This window comes from Mus caroli, unplaced genomic scaffold (assembly GCF_978045245.1).
Source record: "Mus caroli unplaced genomic scaffold, Mus_caroli_1 scaffold_9, whole genome shotgun sequence".
NCBI lineage: Eukaryota > Metazoa > Chordata > Mammalia > Rodentia > Muridae > Mus > Mus caroli.
The window spans coordinates 39,311,015-39,338,189 of NW_028227264.1; the positions used below are offsets into that span (position 1 = coordinate 39,311,015).

Sequence of the window (27,175 nt, forward strand, 5' to 3'; positions counted from 1 at the left end):
TTCCACCATGACAGTAAACATCTTAAAACCATGGATTAGGGGCTGGGGATGGTTAAGAGCACTGACTGCTCTTCCAGAGGTCCTGAGTTCAATTCCCAGCAACCACAACCATCTATAATGGAATTCAATGCCCTCTTCTAGTGTGTCTGAAGTCAACAACAGTATACTCATATACATTAAATCAATCAAACAATCAATTAATCAATCAATCTTTTTTAAAAGTTTGAAACAAAATAAAACAAAACAAAACCATGGACTGCCTCTTTTCATCAAGATCGGCCGTGGAGAGCCATGGAGAAGGCTTTCGTCCACAGAACCGCCATCTAATCTCTCATAGAAGGCCTCTCTGTGCTCCCAGCCACAGCCTCCACCAAGTCAAAGCTCAAGCCAACCGGTGACAAGCCAAGGACTCTCCCCGTGGGACCAGCCGGAGCTCCCCCTGCCACCGCGGGACACTCTGTTCTCAGCTCCTCCGCGGCTCCCAGCAGCGCCTGGGTGTCCAAGAACCTGAGAACCAGACTTCATTGTCGCTGGCCCAGGGACCCCCAGCCAGCTCTGGCTGTCCTGCGTCTCAGACTGTGCTTCCCCAACCCCAGAGCGGTGGCCCAGGGATGCCCCACGGCCCAACACCTGCCTGGCGACATTGTGGGGTAAACTCCCGCGTTCCTCCTCCTCAAGCAGCCATGCCCTGTGGAGGAGCAGACGCAGGACCCTACAACCAACCATACAAGGTCTACAAGGTCTGGGGGCAGCTGCCCCGGACTGTGGATGGAGGCACAATATATGTTTGCTGGTGGATTCCTCTTGCGGTTTGTTGTCCCTCGGCTCCTCTGCAGTCCTTGCTGCACAAACATTTATCAGAACACGTTTCCTTTCTCCACCTCAGACCCCAGACCTCACTTCTTGCCTCACTCTCCTGATACTGAGTATAAAATAGCTGATTTGGCTCTCTGACACTGCTGCCTGCAATTAGCAGACACAGGAGATGAACCTTTCTAAGTGTTGTTGTTGTTGTTGTTGTTGTCGTCATCATCATCATTTTTTGATGATAGGAGTAGAAAAAAAATGCTGCCTGTATTATCTCTTTTGGAGAGTACTGAAAGATTATTGAAATAGTAAGTTTTTTGAATAACATTTTTCAAAGAAACGTTTTTACACAAGGTGCATGCCTACGTATGGACATACAGAGCCCAGAGGAAGATGTCTGCTATCTTTCTTTATCTATTATTATTGTTGTTTTGTTTTTATCAACAGCGCCTTTCCCTGAATGTGAAATACTACATTTTGGCCAGAAACCTCCTGGCTCACAATAATCTAACTTGCTCCCCCCCTGCTCCCCTCTCCCCAGTGCTGGGGTTGCTGACACACAAAGAAAGCACGCCAGATTTGAACCCAGGTCCTCTTGCTTTCACACAAGCACCCTTTCCCATTGAATAATCTCCCAGCCCCTATGAAGAACATTTTATGCTATGTACAAAAATGATATAACAGACTAGTATGTGAGCCTTGCCTGTAGTTCCAGCTACTCAAGAGGCTAAGAAGGGAAGAGAGCTAGAGCCTAAGTTTGATGGCAGCCTGGGCAACACCATGAGACCCCATGTGGAGGAGGAGAAGGGGGAGGGGAGGAGGAGGAGGAGGAAGAGAAAGGGTTGAAGGAGTGAGAGCAAAAGAGAGAGTGTAGGTATGTGTGAGAGTGTATGAGTGTGAGTGTGAATGTGTATGAAGATGTGTACATGTGTGTGCATGTGTGAGTATGAGTGTGACAGATTGTGCACATATGTGTATGTATGAATGTGTGTGTGCATGTGTGTGAGAATGTGTGCATATGTGTATGAGTGTGTGCATGTGTGTGTGTGAGTGTATGTGAGAGTGCATGCATGTGTGTATGAGTGTGTATGCATGTGTGTACGTGTAAGTGGGTGCATGTGAGTGTGTGTGCGTGTGTGTGTGTGAACAAGTATGTGTGTGAGATTGTGAGCATGTGAGCATGTGTGCATGTATGACTTGTGTGTGCAGGTATGAGAGTGTGTATGCATGAGTGTGTGAAAATGTGTGCTTATGTGTGTGAGTGTGTATGTGTGTGCACATGAGTGAGTGTGTGCACATGAGAGAGTTTGTGTGTGAGTGTGTGTATGATGTGATGCATGTGTGTGTGTGCATAAGTGAGTATGAGTATGAGAGATTCTAGTCTCCTCTCTGCAAACCATTAAACATTTCCCAGGATCCCCAGTGCTGAGAGCTGCAGGAATCGTTTCACAGGTATGGGAAAACAAGAAAGAAATGAAGAGAAGACCTTTCATCCGGGAGAACAGGCCTCACTCATAGATCATCACTGAGCGACTTTAGATGAGAAGAGAGGTTTGCAGGAGGCCCGTGTGGCTGCCATTCCAGCTAGCTTCTGACCACTACAGCCAGAGGCAGGGAATGCCCTAAGCCGAAGCTTAGAACCTCTGAGAATGAGTTAGGTGGAAAAAGGACTATAATTTTAAAATGATCGATGTGAGTTAGAGTATTTGGCACATTCTTATAAAGCACAGCTATTTCTTCTATAAATGTGATCTGCCATTGATTTAAATGTATAGCTTGCATTTTTAAGGATCACAGAGAAGACCTCCTTAGTTTTCATTCCTCAGTTTGTTGTCCAACTCTGTAATTTTTATCAGGGGAAGTCCTATCTGCTGCCACTAGCCTAACACACAGATGGCCAGGTGGTGTGGAGGGACCCAGTCTGCTCCATGACAGCCAACTGTGAACAGATCCTCTGGGTTTCTGTGCTGTTCGCTCCTGAGTTTCCTCCTGATGGGAAGGTTCCCCTGTCCCCAACTCTGCCTGAAGAATCAGGGCTACCAACCAGTCTGGTGGCTGGGCAAACCCACTAGCCTAGAAAGAATGAGAGAAGGGAGTTGTTCTGCTAAACATAGTTTTGTGTGTGTGTGTGTGTGTGTGTGTGTGTGTGTGTGTGTGTGTGTGTGTGCGTGTGTAGAGGAGTGGTATGCAGCCATTTCCTCATCTGATTTGGTTGATGTACTTTCCCATGGGATTAATAAATTCTAAGTGTGGGGTCATTGTGCCCTGTGGAGAGTGTCATTGTGAAGCTCTTTCTATAGTAACTCCCTTTAACATTTTAAAAACTTACCCTTACATACTGTAGTTAATGTATATGCATAAGGACAACTTAGAGAGGTCATTTCTCTTCTTCTATCATGTGGACTCCAGGGCTTGAACTCTGCTTGGCAGCAAGCCCCTTCACCCACTGAACCCCTGCACTACCTTCTCACTATAAGACTTAAGCTTTTGAATTTTATGTGTATTTTTAGAGATGGGTTCTCTCACACTGTAGCCCCATCTAGCTTGGGACTCATAGCTGCCTGCTGTGTCCACTTCTCCTGCAGGGTAGCCAGGCCAGTTGTGTACCAGGCTGGACTGGAGGGAGGGAAGCTTAGCTGGGAGAGGATGTGTGCAATGCAGGACCTCGGTCTGTGATGAGTGCACAGGTAAAGAACACATCTGAGAACAGCTTGGGAGAACTGGTTCATTTATTGGAGGGCAGGGGGAGAAAGGGGTATTTATGCCCCTGGGGAGGTGGTCAGGGTCCTGGGGCAAGGTTTGTGTGTCTTTGTACCATTGCCCAGAACAGGGGTGTTGAAAGATACTTCATTGACATACTCAAGGATGTAGGGCCCCTGGGGGGGGGGACCTTATAAGATCAAACAAGAAGTGTTGTCAGGTAACTGTTGGGGTGATAAATTCATAATAAATTCTTGCTAGGGTTGATGGTGGGACTGTTGGGGAAGCAAACTTTATGGCACCAAATTGGAGGAGGAGGTAGCCAACTCCTGCTGTCCTCATCTGAGGTATACAGAGATGAGGCTCCCTCTACCCTTCTTCCCTAATCCTGCGTCATTACGGTCCCACACATAGAAATCCTCTGACCTCAGTTTCTCAAGTGCTAGATTTCAAGTATAAACCAACATGCCTGACTTATACATTATATATTTTTAATGATATACTTAGTTCAGAAAACTCACTCCTAATGTCTTGCCTTGGCGTGTTATCAAGACTGTAGGCATGAAGCTGGAGACATTTCCCCTAACCACTGACAGGATTTTGTCTAGTTGTTTCCAAGCTTAGAGGAATCAGACTCAAAACCCCAGCCTTGAGGCTCAGAGCACAGAACACTGGCCCTCCACATACTTCATATGTCCAAGCACAGGATTATTGGTAATGGGACTGGAATTTGAAGCTTAGACACAGGGGTTCTAACTCCATGTTCTGCCATGGGTTGCCCCATTTCTTCAGTCGTTGTGTCCATCCTGTGGTCCGTGAGTCATACATATCCCAGGCAGCAAAAGTGAGGCCCAACACACTTGTAGAAGACAGTGTCATATTGCAGTGTCAAACATAGGCACTCCTACTAGAGAGAGCTGTGTTGTCTGTTTGTAGAGTGTGGTATTCTGTCAGCTTCCGTGTGACAATCTGGCTGCCGCTGAGCTGTGGCCTCCTGCCATGGTTCATAGCTATGTTGAGGAGTTACTCAGAATTCACCATTGGTCCTGTGGGGTGATAATCTCAGATTCAGTCTCATCAGGACTCTGAGTGAAAGAACCTGGGCAGCCTGGTTCCACCTTGTGGACATGGGCGGTTTGGCATGTCCACTCATACTGGGGAGGCCCATGAGGAGCTGAAGCCCCAACCAGAAAGCCTCAAATAGCAAACACTCCGATTCTCCAACCATTCGAGTATCTACGTGACACAAGTGGAAAACCATGAAATTTGTTTCGTGCACAAAATTGTGAAAAATTACTCAGGTTTTGTGGAAAATGCATAAAACATAAGTGAATTTTGTGTCTAGATTTATGTCCCAGCTCAGAGACATCTCATTACATATGTGCAGATATGCACAAATCTGAAAAATTGAAATCTGAGACACTTTTAGTCTTGGTTACTTCTTTAAAGATTAGATTTTATTTTCTGTGCACTATGTGGGCATAAGTTACAGATGGCTGTAAGCTGCCTGGTGTGAGTTCTGGGAACTGAACTTGGGTCCTCTGCAAGAGCAGAATTAATTCGTAACCATCACACAGCATCCAGCTAGCCCTAGTCCCAAGTACTGCAAAAGAGACACTCTGGCTGCACAGAGTCATCTAGCTATTTAAGGATTCCTTTGAAGGCGAGAGACTGGCAATAAAAGGTGATTTTTGACTCTGCTGACTGGTTGTGTAGACCTGGCACATTTTGCAATGTCCAAGAGGACACTGACTTTTCTGAGTTTTCAGCATCAGTAAAAGACTAGTAATTACGGTATATTAGTGCCTAATGGAATTTTGCTTGGGAGATCAGGCACTCTGCATGACCAACAGATGGCAGTGTTGACCTGCTTTAGCCAGTGCTGTCAGCAGCACAGTATTGCTCCTGCCTGTGGGTGAGATACCCAGTCACAGGCCAGGCTGAGATGCATATAGTTTCCCAGTCCTCTCTCTCTCCTTACCAACCTGCCCCCACTACAGGGTCACTTGGTTAAGTGTCTTCTTCCAGAAAGACATGCTTCTATCTCTGAGGGAGAAAGGGCTGAGAGCACAGAAGAGCAGAACAGACCGGCTGGGCTTTTTGGCATCATTTCTTCACATTTAATTAAAAAAAAAAAAAAGTTTGAAATGCTTCTCTCGCACCTGATTTTAATGTTAAAGTGTAGAGAGTCTCAGAGTAGGAGATGAAACCTGTTCAGGCAGGCTTGAGGGTGACCTGCCTAGCATGGACCATTGGCTATGAGATGAGAAGGGGGTCAGCAGGGCGAGGGGCTGAAAGGATGGCCCAGGCATGGTGCAGGCAGGAGGGAAAACACACCAAGCTGCAGAGACAGGACCAGAACTGAAAAGGCCAGTAACAACACTGAGTGGTAGCCCTGTAAGGGTTTCCTGTGTGCCAGGCTCCGTTGGAAGTTTTGGTTATTTTTAAAAAGATTTTATTTATTTATTTGTTTGTTTGTTTGTTTATTATAAGTGTATAAATACAGAGTCACTATCTTCAGAGACACCAGAAGACAGTGTAGACAGTGTCATATTGCAGATGGTCAGATGGTCGTGAGCCACTATGTGGTTGCTGGGATTTGAACTCAGGACCTCTGGAAGGGCAGCCAGTACTCTTAACTGCTGAACCATCTCTCCAGCCACACACTGGAAGCTTTTTGTAAGAGTGGTTTCATCTATTCCGTACCATCACCAGGGAGGTGGACACTATGATTGTATCCATGTGACAGCTTCAGAGAAGGAGGGCAGCTACAGTGAGGCCCAACACACTTGTAGAAGACAGTGTCATATTGCAGTGTCAAAAAATAGACACCCTTGCTGGGCGTGGTGGCGCACGCCTTTAATCCCAGCACTTGGGAGGCAGAGGCAGGCGGATTTCTGAGTTCGAGGCCAGCCTGGTCTACAGAGTGAGTTCCAGGACAGCCAAGGCTATACAGAGAAACCCTGTCTCGAAAAAGAAAAAAAAAAGACATCTTTGCTAGAGAGAGCTGTGTTGTCTGTTGGAGGAGGAGGAGGAAGAGGAGGAGGAGGAGGAGGAGGAGGAGGAGGAGTGTGGTATTTGGTCAGCTTCTGTGTGACAATCTGGCTGCAGCTGAGCTGTGATCTCCCGGCATGGTTCATTGCTATGTTGAGGAGTTACTCAGAATTCACCGTTGTTTACAGGTTACACTTGGTCCTTTGCAATGCTAATCTTACATTCTGTCTCACCAGTACTTGTGAAAGAACCTGGGTGCCCAGACCTATCTTGTGAACATGGGCTGCCTGGCATGTACACTCACGTGGGGAGGCCAATGAGGAGCGAAAGCCTAGGATATCATTTAATGCAAGCAGTACTGAGACCGTCTATGACAAGCTGGTGGGATGCTGACAAAGGTGCAGGCTGTGAAGCAGACTTCTCTGTTGGACACGGATGGGCAACGATGTCACACAGTGCCCAGCCTGGGGTAAAATGTCCCACACTGGTATCTGATTTATGCTTATGTTTTTTGTGTTGTTTTCTGATTCACAGGATGTGGCTTAGGCCCCTAATCATTCATTTTAATGTGTGCCTCTCATGAAAATGGCAACAAGCAGTAGCAGCCAGTATTCTGTGACCTCTCAGCATGTGCTACAGCCTGTGTCAGAATTTGATGTCTTAGGATACTGGGTGTGCTCTGAAGTCTTCATGGGTGACTCCAGTCTCTCTTAATTTCATCACACACTCAAGGGTATCAGTATCTCCATTTACATGTTAAAAAAAAACACAGAAAGGTGAGGTAGCTTGCGCATAGTCAGTGGTTATACAGACTTGGGATTTGAACCCAGAACTTGGAGTCCTGCCATTGTGTCTCCCTGAATTTCCATGATGCATGCATGAGAACTCTATTCTTTGGGAAGGTCTGGGCAGTGGCTTCAAAGAGGAATACTGACTACTGGAAATCCAAGTGGAGTAGGATTTGAACCCGGATCTATCGAACTCTCAAGCCCTGCTTGAGGCTGCTGTTCTAGCACAGAAACAGGATAAGCGACTGGATCACATGATCATGGAGATGAAAAGGGCCCAAGGTGCGCTGTCTGCAAGCTGGGAACAGAGGGATGCAAGTGACCAGTGCCATTCAGTTTGAGTTCTGAGTCCGAAGGTCAGAGAATGGGAGGCATGGATAGAAGTGCCAGGAAATGACAGGCGTGGTACATGGCGTTGCATACTCTGGGTGGGGCACCATCTGGCAGAGTCTGTGAGTCTGATAACGGGCGTGGGGAACCAGGGTAATGTGAATAGCTGAGGTAGGAAAGGCAGCTCTCGGAGAATCCCAGGCAGTTCGTCGTAAGGTACATCCCTGATTCTGGCTAAGTATCCTCAAGACAGTGGCTCCAGGCTGGACCTGGTTGCCGTGTTTCTACCTCCACAACCATACTGTTCATGTATCCTCTCTGAGATTTAAATTCTCACACCAGACCTTATGGTGACAGCCCCAGACTGCTGTGGTAATTAAATGGTACAGGGAATATGAGTAGGTGGGCAGGCTGGTGGGCAGCGACTTCCGGCCTAACCCACGCCCCCCACTAGATGGGGGAACCAGAGTCCCTCTCTTCTGTCCATGTTTAGGAGGGGCCAACTGGCATTTAGTTTTCAATCTTTTGAAGGAATCTATGCTATAAAGACTTTAGGACACGTGTTGTACCCTGCTTCCGAGGCTACCTCTCCCAGAGCCATCCTATGGTAAAGTGCTATAGTCAAATAGTCATGGTGGTCACTTGACAGATGTCAGAAGCTCTGGCACAGTTCAGGAAGCTACCGACCAGATTTGGTTAAGGTCCTGACCTCACCGCTCTCCCCCATTCTGTTCTGAGCAGCTGGGGATGGGAATGGGCGGGTGGGGGAGGGGAAGTGGTGGGGCTGTACATCAGTCTGCTTCGGGCTACATTCATAAAAACAGCCCAGGAAGAAAGAGGAAGGCTAAGGGTGAGCTTCACCCACATCCCACTTTGCACTGTGTTAAGCTCCATTCCAAGCATTGCTGTGAACGTAAGACTCACAGTGAGCCCTACAAGAAAGGAGTTAACATCGGCGTCATGATTATCCAAGTGAAATCATTAGGCCTCTTCCAGAGGTTTCGTGGAGAATTTTTGAAATGGAGATTTTCAGTGTCCCCCAGAATTAATGTCTCCGAGGTGCTGGGTGTTAATTCCAGGATCCTGTGCATGTTAGGCAAGCACTTTAATAGCTGAGTGAAAATGAGAGACAAGAGGAGGAGGTTGTGACTAAAGTATGGGGGCGGTTTTTAGCATAGATGTAAGTAAGGGCAGGCAGAGGGAAGAGTCTAGGCTGACCGTGGAGGGCCAACTAAACCGAACTATGAGAGGAAAGAGAGGGAGGAGCCACAGGCACTAAGGGATGCTTGGAGGGCTGGGAGGGGCCACAAGTACTGAGGGACCTAGGAGAGCTGCCCAGTGTCTGCATACATTAAATAAGCATCCCAGCCATTTGTCCCAGGGGTCTGAGACTTAGCCCAGGAGCTGCTTCCGGTCTTCACGGAAGTCCTCACAGGTAAGATACTCTCCCAAACATTCTGGGTTACTTCATCAAGCAGGGCTTTCATTGGAGCACCATGACGGTGTGGCAAGACACAATTGGCCAAGGATTTAGGTGCTTGGGGTTGGCTCAAACACTGTATATAAGCTCATGGGTTGGGCAATAAACTCCGATTTCCTGTTGCTGGTCTCTGGAGTTGGAGTGCCTGGGATTTGTCACATGACTATGTTGCCTCTCATCCACCACGCTTGGTCCTGTTGCCACAGAACAGGACCAAGAAAACTGCCGTACTCCCAGACCCTCTTTATCTGTGCATGCTTCCAGCCACCTTCCCAACCCCCTGAAATATATTGCTAGTAATTTGATAATTTTTTGTAGAGTTTTAATTCCATGCCTACAAAATACCTTGGAACAAAAGGAAGAAAATAAAAGTCAAGGGAAAATGTCCTTTTGGAGTAGTAGACTCAGGCGATGGAAAACAGTCACATACCCTCGAAGCTCAGATAAGTGCATAGGATGATTCCTTCCAAAGACGGTTCCAGAAACTGAGGGCAGATGAAGTCTTTGTGCTCCCTTAAGTCCTTGGAGAGGAACAAATTCTTTGTTTCCATGGGAATACATCATTTCCATGGGTGTCCATCTACATGCACTCTCCCCATGCCAGTACTAAGGATAAAATTCACTTGATGCTAAGTGGTACCCTCTTTTAAGGTCCCAACTACCACCCGTACAAATTAGTCAGCATTGTGTGAGAATGTTACCTTTGGCCATGGTGTTATGTTATTTATTAGCCTAAGACCTGTCTATGCTGACTTGCCCTTCTCACGAGAAAGCTGATGTTGAGAAGGTAGCAGTCACGGCTGTCATTAGGTGGTTGACTTCTTTCTGATGGGTTTCAATGGCCACTTTAGTCACTTCCTGCTAGGCTTGGATATAAATTGTATGAATCCTGAAGCTCATATAGCTTTGGGGTCCTCATCCAGGATTTCTAAGGAAGCCACTGCTAACCAGAACTGTCACAGATACAAATGGCTCCCCAGTTCCATCAATTCTTTGTTTCTCCTTTGTTTCTCAATTCTTTTTTCTGCTTTCGTTCTTCATCCACCTCGTCATGTAGCCGTGGCTTTGCCATGAATTTTATGGAGAAAGGGAGAAGCAAAATTAATTTACCCTTGAACCTGGCTAAATTAAAATGTCATTTTCTTTTAGTTTTATGACTTTATGATTGAACTTGATAACAAGTTTCTTCTCAGATGTGAGCTGTGAGAACTCAGTGAATTTCTTATAGACTTGCTTCTGGCATCATGGATTCCAAACCAGGGCTCTTCCTCACTAACCCCACACTTCCTGAACATGTTCACAATGCCGCATAGTCCCCAACCTTGGACGCTCACTAGGTAAGAATGTCTAGAGGGTAATGAGAGATCTTCTAAAACCAGTCCTTAGGACAGCTAGTGATGATCTAAAAATGTATTAATGTAAATTACAGGCTGCATAAAATGTCCCTTGACACCCATATTAAATATTCCCCATACTCAATTCCTCCTTAACCCGAGATCCCAAAGTTCTCTGCCACTTTTCAAGAGCAAGCGTTGCTGAAGGGGATGTGCTGTAATTCGGATCTTAAATATTCTTCAAAGTTCTTAAATAGTCTCCAAAGGAGGAGGAGAAAGAGGAGGAGGAGGAGGGTGGGGTATTTGAAAATTGCAAAAGGACCAGGTGGGAGGCCTTATATCATAGATCATTTAGGAGAGGCTGTAGGTCATTTAGGGCATGTCTTTGAGTGACATTTTGAAATCTATCTCTTCCTTTTAATTCTTTGCTTCCTGGCCAGTGTGGGGGTGAGCAGCTTGTTCATTGTGTGTTCCCAACCTTCATGTTCTGCCTTGCCACAAGACAAAAAAAACAAAAACAAAAACAAAAAAACAGGGCTAAACAACCATGAGCCTACATCTCCAAAACTGTGAGTCAAAAGAAACCTTTCCTTTTTACGTTCACATTTCTCAGGTCCTTGTTCAGTGACAGAACATTAACACAAGATGTCAGAAGGAAGAGTCTTCATTGCCCGGGATTTAAATAGTTCACATTGTGCAGGGAGGTGGTTTAATGAGAGAGTGCTTGCATGACATTGGCAAGGCCCTTGTTTTAAGCCCCAGTACCACAGCAGCAGCATCAACAACAAAACAAAGATCTAAAAACTAAGTTCTTAACCTCTACACAGCATATGAAAAGCATATTAGCAACACTGTGAAGAACTTTCCCTAGCAAACACTAGTAGGTATTTCTCCAGTCTGGTGAAGGAAGCTAGGAGAGAGAAGAGAGAAAAGCCAGTATGTCATACTGAAGGATCAGTTGACTCCTGTCACTGGAGTGGCCCAGTTCCTGCAGCCCCAAGAAACAAGTCACATTTTGTTTCATTTATGGTCCAAAGGAAGAGTGTGGAAAGAGAAGTGGGCAGGGTTATGACTGCCCACTTCTCTAGCATCTTGTGTGTGGAATGGTGTCCCAGCATTCTACTCTGAAGGTCCAGGCCATGTAGGTAGCGCCTTGGGAGAGCTCCATGTGTCAGGAAATTAGTTCTTTTCTAATTAGAGGTGATAATGGGATATGCCTGGCAAAGTCTGAAGGTTCTGAGAAGTCACTGAGACAGAAGAGAGAATTTCTGTGCTGGTGTCTGCCAAGGCAAAAATGTAGGTCAGCCCAAACAGCCTTGGCTTCTAGGGAGACTGGAGTTCAGGCAGACACATAGAGACTCTGCACATGGACTTATTTATTCTTGTTTTTCATGTTTTGTTTTTAATGTTGTTGCTTTTGTTTGGTTTGTTTTTTTGTTTGTTTGTTGATTTTTGTTTTTGTGAAATTCCAGATTTTCTGTTGGAGGTGAGAGGCCAAGCTGGCTGTTCTGTAAAGGTCCCAGCCAGTTGTTGCTTTTGTCTTAGAGCACAGACTCGGAAAGTACCCTCAGGAGAGTCACACAATACTGAGGAGCCATTCATGAGCCAAGTCCATAGACTTGACCTCTGGGAATAACAAGGAAGGAGATAAAACTTGTAATGTCTCAAGAGAGGGCATGAGAGAGCGGCCTATGGGCAATGAGAAGGCCCTGGCATGAGAAACAGGGAACCCAAAGTAGAAGAAGGTGTGTGAGGAGACACTTCCTGGGCAGCTCTCCAGCTGACCTCAGGTCTCAGCATCAAGGTCTCTCATCTCCTGCAGCCCAGCTGAGGAAGAGATGTAGGTCAAAGTCTGATATAGAGGACACCACGTTCTGGGGCCTCCACAGAAACTGGGTCACTCTGGTGACAGCAATCATAGGGCTGACCATTCAGTGTGACACTCTTGCTTCCCTTTCTTCTCTCTTCTAGTCTCCCTCATCTTCCTTGAGTTCTCCCTCAGAAACCAACTATGTAGCAATCATCTTTTATGACGGAGACAGAATTCTGTGACCAAGCATAGACCATGTTCCCATGTTTCCAGTGAGACTAGCTCCCCCAGTCACTGCTATCTGCTAGGTTTTATTCTAGGGGCGCATCTAGAGCCTTTCTGACAGCTTGTAAATTGGGATTTCTATTTCCGTTTTACCCACAAGGAAATAATACTTGCAGTGGGACCTGAGGATTCGTTTGTGAAATAAATGAACAGATGAACTAATGAATGAGCAGAAATGCCAAGAGTGGAAGAGGCTGAACCACCACCACACAGCTTTCAAGGGTATAGTTCTGTCAGGTTCCAGACTTGCAGCCCGCTTGGCTTTCGAAATTGGGTAGTCTTCCTCAGCTTCCTAGTGCTACCGTGGTTTCGCCTTTCTTTCTTCTCTTTACTCTCCTACCTTCTCTCTCTTCTCCCCATTTCCTGCTCTGCCAGTGGCTGTTCTTCCCAGAATGCACTGGGTCTACAGAAGCGCCTGCCTCCTGGAGAGCATGTGTGGTGATGAGGGAGGAGGGTGAATCAGCCTCCCTTGGACCCACATGCCCAGAACAGGGCTTATAGAACTGATGAACTCTGACAAAGAGGTTCACGTGACAAGATTCTTGCTGGGGTCCCCAAAATTCATATCCTAAAGTTATCTTCAAGTAATGAGTATATTTTAGACATAGCATCTTTAGAGAGATGACTAAGTTAAAACAAAGCATTAGAAAACTAATGCATGTGTTTGTTTATATATGTACATATGTATAGTATACATAGTTGTTATATATTATAAATATATTTTAATAATAAATTTTACATTACATACTATATTTTTATTATAATATATAATTATTATATAATTATGGCCATCTGAAAGTCAAGAAGTCTAGGGAGGGTGTCCTGTTGACACCTTATCTTGGATTTGTGGCTTCCCAGCTATACAAAGAGAAATTCTTGTTGTTTAAGGCACCATACTGTGGTATTTATGATGGCAGCCACAGGAAATAAATGTAACTCTTCCATCTCATAGAGTGAGCCCAGAGCTCTGTAGGTCTATCTGTCTAAAGCAATGGCCACTTAGAGTCACACTTGGGAGGCATGAAGGCAAACTGAACTGTGTCCTCGGCTTCTTGCTTTAGAACCATTTGCTTTTTCAATTTGTTTTAGCCGTTGTGTGCTGCCTGATCCTCCTCCAGCAAGTGTGGGCTTTACCTGGAGGGGTCTGAGAATCACGTTTCCATAGATGCTGAAGCCACAGATCTTAGGACCAAATCCTCAGAAGGAAGGGTTTCTATTTTAATTCCACCATTAGTTTTAAGTGGTGTTTTCAGCCTCTCAGAGGACACTTTATGAAGCTCCTTTGCTCTGTAATGGGCATCACGACTTGGGATTCCAGACTGGGCATTTCTGGCCTTCTTTTTGGCTCTCTTATCCTTGCTTGCACGCGGAACTGAGGAGATCTGGGTTTCTTTGAAGGATTAGGACATCTGGACAGAAGAAATAAGGGACAGAGTTGCTGGCATGCATGGCTATTCTGCGATCTGGAATATATGTAACTAGAATATGATTCCTTAACACCTGGGACTAAAGAGTGACCTGGGTCATTGGGAAGTTGAAAAGCAACCACCATGAGCTCAGGCAGTTCCACACGTGGAAGCAGAACTTGGTTTCTGAGTGGCTAGTGTGCAAAATGAAGTTCCTGAGTGATGTTTGACGTTCATGTGGTCTGCAAGTTTGGGACTTTCACTTCAAGGCAGGTGAAAACACTAATGTACTAAGTGTCTGGCTCATGACAATAAGGACTTATCCCAATTTGCCTTTGGCTGCCTGTGAAAGGACCTCTTGCATCCGGGCCACCTTTCAAAACACAGATGTGTGTTTGGTGGCTACAGCTGAGTCAGTCCTTGCTAAAGAATTCATTAATATGCCATCTGTGTTCCTCCCCAGAGGAAGCCACATCCCGTGTGCTTCTTTTCAGATCTTCTAGGAGAAAGCTCACCTCTTGTGGACTCAAGGGAAAGGGTCTGAATTCACCTTGCCAGAGTTTAGGGTTAAGGATAGCATCTGGTGAAATTGACCAAGATAGTCCTGCATTGCAAAGTTACTGCAGACAGGTTAATCACTGTATGCTGTCCTGTCTGGTATAACTGATGCCTTTAGAACTTTTTTTTTTTTTAAATCAGAATCTGAATTTCTCAAGGGGCATCAGCCATGCTTTCTACTAAGCTGGGTCCATTGCCCAGCATACGGAGGCTGTTCAATAAACATGTCTCAAATAAACTCATGGAAGAATAATTTTCAATGGGGAAGATGGGAGCGAAGCAGGTCATACTAGCTGACGAGAGGTCATGAACTGTGGATACTGGCTCAATCTGTAGTGTGGACAGCAATTTCTTTAGCGGGGAACCCCCCTAACATTTATACAGTGCTTCACGGCCCATGAGAATATTTTCTCCTCATTTGTGGGGGCTCACAGACTTCTCTGTTCCTAATGATAGTGCTGTCTCTGATTAGCAGAGCTATCCTCCATGTTCACTAGACTTAGACCGGAGGCCCTCAGAAACAGGCATGAGAGAGCTGCCCTCTCCGTTAGTGAAATATAATTGAGGGTTTGTTCCTTGGGAAGGAGGCCTGATGGTGGTTTTGAAGATGCCCACACTTCAAAGTTTAGCATCCCTCTCTCCAGTCTGCTGCACATACACACACCTGCTAGCTCTGGTGAGGACCTGGAGATTCCATCTGGTGATCTAGATTTAAATTCTGTACCTTCCTCAATGTCTACACCCCTAACACTTCCTGAAACACTTCCTCTTGTCCAGATGGCCTGCTAGGACTTCCAGTTAAACACACTGACCTCCCTGTTCTCAGACTATCTCCTTATCTACAGAAATTGGCCACAAATTCTTTGTGCTTCATCTTCTAGGTCAGCTTCCCTGTAATGCAGAAAGCTTACCTTACTTTCCAGGGAAGAGGGTTGGCATTCACCACTCTTGAGTTGAGCTTAAAGGATAGCTTCTGGCAAAGGTGGCCAAGGTTGTCTTGCAAAGCTAAGTCATTGCAGACCCAACAATTTGCCGTAGTCTGCTTACCTATTTTTGCCGCAAAATGAAACAAGGAACCATTTTACCCTGGCCTCCAAGACTTCATCTGGACTTCATAAGGAAAGGGAAGGCCAGGAAAGGTTACAGGGTCCCTGATGTCTGTTTCTGAAGCCAGAGTCCCTTAGGCAGCATCCAGTTGGTTTCCCAGCAACAGAAAAAGCAGCATCATTTGAGGTTGCTCAGGGTACCTAGGAGCAGGCCATAATCCAGGCTTTAGAATGCCTTCCTTTTGGCCACTTCCCTAGAGCCTGATAGAGTCAGCTGGGCGCTGAGGAGGACAAACCTGCAGGTGCTGGGAATCTGGAGGCCAGGTCCAGGATAAATGTAGAGTCTTCCATGCAGCCGTCTCCAGTTTCCTGTCTGGGTCATCCCGCCTTCCTTCTGAATCCAGAAGGCTTTGTATTAAGTGAATTTTATGGGAGCTTGCTACACTCTATCCCATTTAGCTCCCAAATAAGAGACACAGAAACCTGGTATTTTGTTTACAAGCTGTTGCCACTGTGCTGGGCAGATTCTGAGCTATTTTAACGCTGCTAGATTGTCAATAATCAGATAAATGCCCCATTATTCACCATCTGCATCTGGTTCTGTTCCAGGTGTGTCCTTAAGGTGATTTTTCTCTTGGCCATGTGCTCATAATCTATCCTGCCTCACAGAGAATTCCTTCTCTCTCCTCGTGGTTCTTACCAGAGACCTCCTACTCCATCTAAAGCCCCACCTTCCTCTCTCCCCTGACCAGTCACAGCTTCTATCCTTTTATTACCCAATTAGAGATTATTGCGGAGCATTCTTTATAGCACATTGGTCAATACAATGCCCATGTCCAGACTGCAACCTGATCTTGGGGCCCAGAACTCAGCAGCTAATGCACACAGCACACAAAACCAGCCCCAACAGCTTTGCTTGCTTCCATTAGAGCATTTGGTGTGCTGCATTAAAGTCATTGCCACCAGATGAAATGTCTAGGTCTTTACCAGCTGCAGTGGGCACATGTGTGTGCAGCAGAATGAAGAGAGGGCTGCAAAACTCTGCAGTCTGGTCATCTTCAGAACCACCATCAGGCCCCCTGCCTGAGGAGCAAACAATCATATTTCACCAGGAGAGAGGCCATGGAGGGGCGTGTCCAGGGCACTACATAGGGCATTCGGAGGTATTCATTTTTTATTCATGCATGTGTGCATGCCTGCACCTGCTCCACAAATATGCAGTGCCAGTGGCGACCAGAAGAGGGTGTCAGATTCCCTGGAACTGGAGTTAGAGATAGCTGTGAGCTGACACGTTCTTACAGTCTCTTGGAGAACGGCAAGTGCTCTTAACTACAGAGCCATTCTTCAGCCCCCAGAGCTTTTTTTCTTTTTCTGATAGGGTCTCATGTTTACCAGGCTGACTTTCGTCTAGCTATGTAACCAAGAACCGACCTTGAGCTTCTGACTCTTCTGCTTTGAGTTTCTGAGTTCAGGGTTACAGGTCTTCCCTACCATGTCCAGTTTATGCAGTGCTGGGGATCGAACCCAGGGCTTCAGGCATGCTAGGCAAACACTCCATCAACTGACCCACAACTCCATTGCCCCATCCCTTTTGAGACAAGGTTTTACTCTGTAGCTCAGGTTAGCCCTGAACTCACAATAATCCTGCCTCAGCTGTTTGAGCCCAGGGATTACCAGTCTGACTAGTCTCATCTGACAAGAATACATTTGCATCATGGTACGGCCTGAGCTTGCTGGAAAAAAAAATAAGTGTTAAATTTTAATTTTTCCTCTGCCAAACTCTCTTCACAGGCAGTTCCAGGTAGATCTCTTTCTTAGGTCTTAAATGACACAAAGGAGCTGTGGGGGATCACAGAGGGCTTCCCAGCATGGGGACCTGAGAGCAGCTGGTTGACAGTCTGAGCTGGGTTGGGGGAGGGGTCTTTAGCCCTTGAGATAGCTTAGTGACCTCAGGAACCTGGGCCTGCATCTCCTCGTTTCTCTGCCCTCATTTGCCAGCAAAGCCCTATCCCTTCCCTTCCCAGCTCGGCCATGTGCCGCGTGAGGTTCCAGGCAGCACACGTCTGTTTTTAGCTTGTGCCTCACGTGTGCTCGGCTAACTTAATAAGCTCTCTATAGGGCTAGCTTTCTGGAGAGACTGTTGCTAAGGGCCAGTCACACGTTTCTCACTGTGTTGTGATGGAAACGTGATTAAATGCTGATCTGGGCACAGCACAACCTCAAGAAGTGTTTGGCTGGAGTGAGGTTTCATGGGCCAATGGGGCTAACCTTGTGACTTCAGCAAATGACCAACCGGGATGCTAACACACCAGGAAGTAGGGGGCTGCAAGGACCCCAGGTGCATGCATTTGAAGCACATGTTTACTTGGACAGCTCTGCCTGAGCACAGCCAGGGGTCCCCTGCAGCAGGAGTCATGTGGTCCTGCCTGCAGGTGTGGATGAGTAGTTGCCTGTGGGAGTCATTGCTCCCTCAGCAGCTGGAGGCTGTGGAGCCTAAGTGAGAGGTAAAGAAGGGTTGCAGAGGAGACGGGGCAGCAGAGCTCCAGGAAGTGAGATTTTGAACAGAACCCTGAAGCACCAGTCTGGATGAGGCTGATAGAGAGGGAAAGTGAGGAATCCTTCCTTAACAGGGCAGGGAGGATTAGTGTGAAGGCCCACCTCAAGAATGAGCCACTCTGCAAAATTGTAACCATGGTCATACTCACTGACACAGGCCTGTCGACACTCTTTCTAGGTGATTCCTCTTTCTACCTTCATAATTGCCTCGAAAAAAAAATGCTATAGTCATTCTCATTTTACAGATGAAAACCGAAGCACGGAGAGGTGACATGGATTGCCTCCGGTCACAAGTTTTCTGTCTCTAAAACATGCTAGGATTGGGACATTTGAAGGTGAGCTGACAGGTAGAGGGCTGGTGGGCAGAACGGTGACACTTGGCAAGAAGAGTCAGCTGCCTCCAACTGCCTGGATCCTGTGGCCCAAGGATCTCTAAAGGGAATTCTGCAGAAATTGGCACAGCTTTGTGAGGTATATGCAGATCAGTCTGAATACGCAGGTCTGGTTGCAGCTGAAGTTACACACTGATAACCCACTACAAGTCGAAACTGGCAGGACCTGAAAATGCATTTGATATCCTAAGCTGCCAAACATGACCACTTAGCAGCATGGAATACGAGACAGTATTTTTGGTTATTTCCACTCATGACTGTAAGATGTTCTGCACAATGAAAGCACCTTACAAAATTGCCTGTCCCTTCCACCAGAAAAGATCCGAATTCCAACTTCCACGTATGGTTTCTACTCAGTGTGAATTGGTAAGTAAGTGGAGAGATTATGCCATGTTTGTTGTTCTTAAAATGTCAATTCTTTCCAAATTAATCTACAGACTAAATGTATTTACAATGAAAATATCAGAGATAGTTGGGTGTGGTGGTGGACGCTACCTGGGCTCTCAGTGCTCAGGAGGCTGGAGCAGAAAGATGAGCACAGGTTTCAGGCTATCCTGGGCTACAGAGTGAGACTCTGAATCAAAGAAGGAAGGGAGGAAGGAAGGGAGGGAGGGAAGGAGGGAGAGAGGGAGGGAGGGGAGAGAGGAAGAAAGGGAGGGAGGAAGAAAGGAAGGGAGGGAGGGAGGAAAGGAGGGAGGAAGGAAGGGAGGAAGAAAGGAAGGGAGGAAAGGAGGGAGGGAGGGAGGAAGGGAGGGAAGGAGGGAGGGAAGGAGGAAGGGAGGGAGAAAGGGAGAAAATCCCAAAGGGAATTCTGCAGAAATTGGCAAACTGATTTTTAAAAATGGTAGAGAAATGCAAATGATCTAGAATAGCCTAAATTTTTTTTTTTAATTTAAAAATTGACTTTGATTAAAATATTGATTCATAAGAGCAAATTTGGAGGGTTTTACAAGTTAATATACAGTTCCATTAACGTGTAGCTGTAACCTTTAAAGCACCCAAGCTTTTCAAAGCAGAAACTGCGGGTAGGATGAAGCAGAGATTTCATGGTCAGGGAGGGGCAGAGAAGTGGAGGATTCACAGGCCAGGTGCACTGGCTAGTTCCATGTCAACTAGACACAAGCTATTGTCATCAGAGGGGAGGGAGAACCTGGCATGTGAGTGTGACAAGCCTGTGTACAGAAACAAAACAGTTTCTGTACATTGGAAGGCTAATGAGAGAGAAATGAGAACGGCAGATGTCTGTACCAGTGGCTCCTCCCAGCACTTCTCGCCCCGCCCTCTGCCTTAAACCTCTCCAGCCTGGGGGCGGGGCTTCTCTTCCCCTAGCATCTGAATCTCTAAATTCTGGCATCTGCCTCTTTCAGCCGCTTGCTTCCTCCCTCCACCTGCTCTAACCCGTAGTGTCTCTTTTCTTACTCTGTATATGTCTTCTCTATCTCTCTGGCTCCTGGAGCCTGCTACTCTTCCTGGGCACCTCTTTATTAAAAGTTACCCCTCTTCCTCTATTGGCTACACCCTCCCTCCCTCCTGGGCCTATAAATTGTGACCCTTGTCCCTCATGGTTCCTCACCCCGTCCCATCCCATCCCCAAGCTTCCTGCTATAGTCTGCAGGTTCTCTATGCTCTTCTGGGCCTCTACGGTACGGTACTGGAATCCTTCCATAGGTGGAATTCTTCACTGCAACCCCGTTCTCCTCCCTCTTGGACCTTATAGGAACTCTTCCAGAGGAGTTCAGGTTTGCGACCCTTTCTCCTTTTCGCCTTAGAATCAATTTCCTCCTTGGACTCACAAGATTTTTATTAAAGTCTTGAAATCTTACTGCAAAGAACTTGGTCTCAGAACAGCTCAGGCAACGGCCAAAAATTGGCACACTCATCTCCCCAATCCTAACACTTCTGCCACCGCACAAATAAATGATCCCCAAACCTCTTTTATCTAAGTTTTATCTGCTCTACAACTCCCAAACTCCCTATTTTCCACTCTTCTAAATCTTTTATCTCTAAGATTTCTCTACATTCTGCTCTCAAGAAATCTTTTAAGACTAGTATTGTAGATACTTTTTTATTTGGGGATTTGTAAATTCATTAAGTGTGGTTAAAGAATCTGTAAAATCTATAATAAAAAGTTAGCTTAATACTTGTAACAAAAGGTTGAATCTTATGTGATTCAACTTAAGTTTTAAAAAAAAAACTTAAATTCAATTTTTGTTTAGGAAAATTGATGTTTTTAGGTAGCAACCATGTGGCTTTCCTCATGGCTGATGATCTTGGCGGATGACCTCATCACGATGGAGGCAAGCATGAAGCTGGCAGCCATTTTTACTAAGGTTAGAGAGTGCATACCTGCAACTTCACCACAATCTTGGTTAAGGTGACCATGTGATATAAACCAACTAAAGAGATAATTATAGACCATCTTAGCCCCACTGAGCCCTCTGTTTATCACTGTATCTTCTTTTTAGATTAAGGAGGCAACAGCAGGTCTCCAAATATATTGGATTAGGATGGATTGTCATGTTATGAAAAGTTCATAAAGATAAACTCAGAAGCTGACGCAGAGGTATATATCTAACTACTTATGTTTCTGTGAGCTGTGTTCGACACCAGATAAATTCTAAAAGATAAATTCCCAGATAAAAATTCCAAAGGTCTACTCAACAGCTACTGACTTGAAGATAAATGTCTACCCTCTTTGTCTTTATTAACTTTATTAAGCTTTGGGTATTTGGATAGACCAAGTCTTACAAGAATGTGACAGTCTGTAATGGTGCATTATAAATGGATAAAGTTCCCAGTTTCTCTACGGACTGTATTTATGGTTTAAAGTTTCATTTTTGATGCTAAAGTATCTTCAATGAAATCTTCAACTCAAATTATTAAGGCTCAAACTTAACATTAATTAACTTTATAAAATTTAAATCTTAATTTTATAAAAACTACCAACTTGTAAACTGTTAAAGATAATTACGACATGCAGGTTAATGCTCTATCACCTCATAAATGACCAAATTTTTTTAACGTGCTCAGAACTTATTCATAGTCATGCTAAGCTCCAACGCAATTTATTTACAGTGATGAGCAGAACTTATCCATAGTCATCTACGTTCAAATGCAGTGTCTTTACAGTGACCAGCTTGGTTTAGCTTCCTATGTCTGTATTTCAAGGTTAAGTCTAGAGCAGGTAACTTAATGCATGTACAGGATGTTTCAAATAAGGTATGCTTGATATGTGATAGTTCTCGAATTCTTCTGCTGAATATGGCATCTAAAATGTTTAATTAAAACAAAAAAGGTTTCCTGTAATAAACAAAAATTCTAGCTCCTAGAGGCAACCCTAAGATCTCCAAAGAAGACCATGGGGCACAGACAACTCCACCTGGATTATGGCAGTGCTAACCACTGAGAAGAACTGTCCCACACCTCACCCAGCACCAGGGCCCTGCCTGTCCAATGCTGTGGGCACTGTAGGGTTGACTGCCTCATCAAGGTGGGTCAGTTTTCCCAGGTTTCTCCTCCACAGGAAAAAATCTCTTGGATCTTCTGGGACTAGCAGCCAAAGGCCTATGCTGTTCTGTGCAGCAGCCGGAGGTGTAATGCTGTCCTGTGTAGTAGCTAGAGACCTTTGCCCCCCAACAAAGCCATAGAGACCATGGAAGCGGAAGTGTAAGGTAACCATCTAGTTAGTGGTAAGTCTCTGTCATTTTAATTGATACAGAGGCCATTTGGATTGCACTTCCTGCTGTGATTTATCTTTCTCAGGTCTCTGATGGTGTTGACAGCTAATTGTAGCTTTATCTGTTTAACAGTAGCAAGCAAACCAGCTCTTTCCCCGAAGGCTGTAGCTGCCTGGTTGGTTCATGTGTAAAACCAGGCCTCACTTTTCTATGTTGCTTCCCCCCACCGTCTCTCTTTCCTTCTTTTGTGTTTTGTTTTGTTTTTCAAGACAGGGTTTCTCTGTGTAGCCTTGGCTGTCCTGGAGCTCACTCTGTAGATCAGGCTGGCCTTGAATAAAAGAGATCCTCCTGACTCTGCTTCCTGAGTGCTGGGCCACCAGTGCCCAGCGAGGCCTCACCTTTCTGAACCTACTAGGTCTCCAGATTGTTGTGGGAAATATTAATAAAGGACCAGCAAGTTCCTGTGCTACCGCCATGCACTGGTAGGCAAAGGCCAACCTGTTTTTGTCTCATGGAGACTCTGACTCAGATCTCCACAATCTCCCCACCCAGCTCGCTGGGCTCCCACTGGTGGGTCATTACCACACCAGTCCTATGCTTCAAATCCCCACAGCCTTTGTGGTGCACATCTGGCAAACCCAAGCTTTGCTGCCTATCTTTCTCTCTTAAACCCAGTCAAATCTCTCTGTGAAGGAAAACACTGCATAGACTTAGTTCAGAAACAACGGTAACTCCATCGATGGGGTGCAACAACCAAAATCCTAACTTGTAAGCCTTTTTAAATCTAAATCCTCCGGTGGTGAATCCTGATGGATCCTCCACTGCAACAGGAAGACACTCGTAATTACATCTTGTCTTCACACTATCCCGTCCAAAAGGACCTAACTCTCTCCTGCTTCCTCTCTTCCCTTCCTACTCGGAAGTCCCTCCTAGTTGCCCAGTGATTGGCTTCTTTATTCATTAGGGGATTGTTTCATGAGAAGTAACCTGGGTACGTGTGACTCACTACTTGTCCTCAAGAGTTTGCTATGATTCAAATGTGTGAGTCTTATTGTTTTTGCTGGAATGTGGACTTCAGTACAGATTACAAACAGTGGTAATGCAAATATAGCTAAAACTTATCTCTTTTTTTATAAACTTAAAAATATATATATTGTAAGCTTCAGGGACCTAGAAGTTTCAAATGTGCACCCAAGTTAATGAATTTCCCCCTTAATTACTTAACTTGAATTTCTGTCCCGAGTCTGTCTGACCCAGCAGATTTCCAATCAACAGCAAACCACCCCAAACCTGCTTGTGATGTACCAGCCCCAGGTGTTCCTTTGGAACTTGTATCCTAGACTGCTCCAAAGAGGCATGCTCTTCACTAGCCTTGCCCACGTGGTCCTGCAGAAGCTGGGCTGTAAGCAAAACAAATGTTCCCCAGCCTGCACTCTCCTCTCTCTTCCCAGCTTCCACCAATCTTCTAGCCTTCCTGGGCCTTTGGAGAATGATGACCGAACTTCAGTTAAGAAACAGTTATAGAAGAGATTAAGTCAGCCCTTGTCATTGATAAAAAGACTGAACTGTCAGGTCCCAAGGAAACCCAGGGCAAGGCTCACTCAGTACCCATGGTTCCTCCCAACACTTCTCTCCCCACCCCCTACTCTAAGCCTCTCCAGACCCTTGGCTGGGCTTTCCTTCCTCCCACTTCTGGTTCCTGTACAAATGCTCTCTTGGCCTCTTGGACTTCTTGAGAGGACTGAGACAGGCTGACTCCATGACAGGCCTCAAATTATCAGGTCAGAAGATTTGGCTTAAATTTGTTTCCCAGAACTGGACAAGTACAGGCAAGTAAATTACTGGAAAAACCCCATGCTTCAGGCAACCAATCAGAATCTGCCCTGCCACCCTGCCACCTGGCCTGAGACAAGGGTAGAGTCAGCAACAGTTTCCAGGCTTCCCTAGCAAAAGTTTCCAGCCCCCCAGCAATGGTTCTGGAATGTCCGTAGAGACAGAGCCAACTAATAAATTTCATGGTCACCTATCTCTCCCTGGAATTCTCCTAATGTGCTATAAATTGGGTCTGCAAGCTCACCTGGGCACCTTCACCTTTGTAGATGAGAGACCCCAGAATGTTTCTGCTTTTGCATACAGTTTGAGTCTGGGGTATCATTCTTCAGTGAATCATGGACTCTTACACTCTGCTCTTGGCTCCTGGCTGGCTTGCTCTTGGCTTTCTTCACAACTCCTTTCTTCATCTACTTGTCCTTTCTCCTCTTCCCTGTTTTCTTCCCCTCCCCTCCCCTCCCCTCCCCTCCCCTCCCCTCCCCTCCCCTCCCCTCCCCTCCCCTCCCCTCCCCTCCCCTCCCCTCCCCTCCCCTCCCCTTCTCTCCTCTCTTATAGACTTACCCCTCCTCTCAGTGGCCTGATTCAGTGTGGACCTTTTCAGGTGCCTCTGGCTGTACATTCCCTCATATCTAGAAACAAACAAGCAAACAAAACAGAAAGCCAAAAGCCCATCTTCTCAACCATACCTTGGAGCAGTCCTGTCCTCATTTTCATTCAGTACAGTAGTCTAGCATGACACAGTGTCACACATCTGTGATCACAGCATTCTAGATCAAGGCAGATGGATCCTGGATTTCCCTCTAGCCTGAGTTACACAGTGAGACTGTATCAGAAAACAAAAACAAACAAACAAAACTAAAGGAAGTTAAAAAAAAAAACTGAGATCAATAATAGATTGTGTGTGTGCTTGTGCGAGAGAGAGGGAGAGAGAGAGAGAGAGAGAGAGAGACAGACAGACAGACAGACAGACAGACAGACAGACAGACAGAGACAGAGAGAGGCAGACAGACAGACAGGCAGGCAGGCAGGCAGAGACACAGGGAGAACAGCAGGGCAGGAGGTCAGATATGTACTAAACAAGCATTCTTTTTGTGAATTGGACATGCTTTGACATCTGATGGCCCCCTGGAGGGACTGGTCCTCCCAGTGCTAGCTATTGAACAATTTATAGAAACATACCTTTCCCCATAGCCCAGCTGATCTGAAGCCTGTATCCCCAGCTGCTGCTTCTATCCAACTCTCTCATACCAAGCCAAATACCATCCTGCCCAGTGCTGGACCACTGAAAGGCTGGATGCTAGCTGCTTGGCCTGTTGAAGTCACTCTTAAACTGCCTTTTCCTGCCTTCCCTTTGCTTCTACTAAAGGCTTTGCTTTGCTTTTGACCCAGGCTTTTCCTCCTCCTGACCCATCCCATGCCTTTCCATGGGGAGCTGCATAGTGGCCATGCCTTCTGCTGCTAGCAACCTGGGAGCTAAGATTTCCTCCTTCATAATGGACATTTCCAGGTCTGTGTGCCTCACCACATTGTCTTATTAAAACAAATTCAGGGAAATTCTCACACTGGCTGCCTGTGGAAGAACAAGAGAAGTTAGCTTTGTTCCTAACACTTTGGATTTGTGTGTCCATGTGCTTTGTAGTTGAGAGGACCTTGCTAGGGCAGGAAGACTCAGTACTAGTCCCAAGAGCAGTTATCTCTGTGGGCCACAGGCATAAAAGTGGGCACTTGTCAGAGCGTGCTGGGATACTGTCAGCTGGACCCTTTGTTATCTTTGTTGACTTTCTTAATGAGAGCTAAAGATAGCAGGAGGACTTGTTTTTTATTTTTTTTTTTTTTACCTAGAGCCAATCTCATTTGGTGACCAATTTAGGGGACTATAATGTAATCTTGGGCTTTTGTGGAAGTGAATTCATTAGGTTTGCTGCCACCTGCTCAGTCACCTTAGCCAGAACCTCACTGAGGGGTTCAGGGGAGGCATGCACAATGCCCAGAAAGACTATCTCTTCTGTTTTATGCAGTAGATGGCTCACATCACTATGGCTGTGACTTTTCTCATCTTCTGCTACTTTATCTTTTAAGTCATTTTGAGTAGCTACAGAATGAATACCATTTTTTTCCTAAACTTGAGACAGGGTCTTGCTATTACATAGCTCTGGCTGTGCTGAAACTTGCTACATAGACCAGATTGATCTTGAATTCCCCGAGATCTGACTGCCTCTACCTTCCTAGTGCTGAGGTTAAAGGTGCTTGCTACCATGCCTGGCTGTGAATGGCTCTTAGTGGTTTTGTTTTGATGGTCTACTGCTGATAACTAACTGTGTTTATTCTTTGCTCTCCTGGTTGTTTCTAGGGTCTTTGGACAGGAATGAGAGCCATTCCCTTGGCGGTGAGATCACCAAAAGCCACCACAGTTGAGAAAGAGTGAGATGTGGAGTAGAGGTCATTTGTGTGACTCTACAGAAGCTGTAGATGCTGAACTGAAATTCATTCTAACGTGGAAGAAGACTTGTCATTAATACAGAAGCCTTGAGAAGACAGTTCAAAGTTTGACTGTATACACGACAGAGCAGTGACCTAATGTTTATTTCCCCAAGATATTAGACAGAATTATGTTTTATAAAATATTCCCCTTGGGGGAGTTTTAACTGCTTTATTAATTAACTTCTTGTTACTTTTGCTAAAAATTTGAAAATGCCAGCTTTGGTATTTGCCTCCTCTGTCCCCCACTGTGAGATTTCTCAGAAGCTGTCACACTACCTCCAGCCCCTTCCATACTGGGTTCCATTTGTTGGGTCTGACGCTTTGGTAATGAAGAATCACTCAGGCTGAACAATGACCAATGGCTTGTTACCCTTTAGGCCTTGGTTCTTCAATTTGGAGCCCTTAAAACCTGCTTCTTTAAGCTGGCAGAAGCTCAGCTATGTCTTCCTCCTCTTCCTCTTCCTCTTCCTCTTCCTCTTCTTCTTTTTAAAAACTTTTTGTTGATTCTTTGTGAGCTTCATATCATGTACCCCAATCCCACTCATGTCCCATGCCTTCATATCCCCCCTTGCGACCTCTTCCCCCCAAAACCAAACAAAAATAAATAAATAAAAATAAAAACCAAAGAAAATAAACAAAACAAAACCTCAGCGTGCAAGCTGCAGTGTGTCATGGTGTATCAAACAGGACACCCTTTTGTC

At 45.7% G+C, this 27,175-nt stretch overlaps 1 protein-coding gene across 1 annotated transcript in view; it reads left to right on the forward strand.

Annotated features, from left to right (window-relative positions):
* Positions 1-27,175, forward strand: part of LOC147002626 (igE-binding protein-like) — a 54,217-nt gene that overhangs the window by 17,758 nt on the left and 9,284 nt on the right. The window lies entirely within an intron of this gene.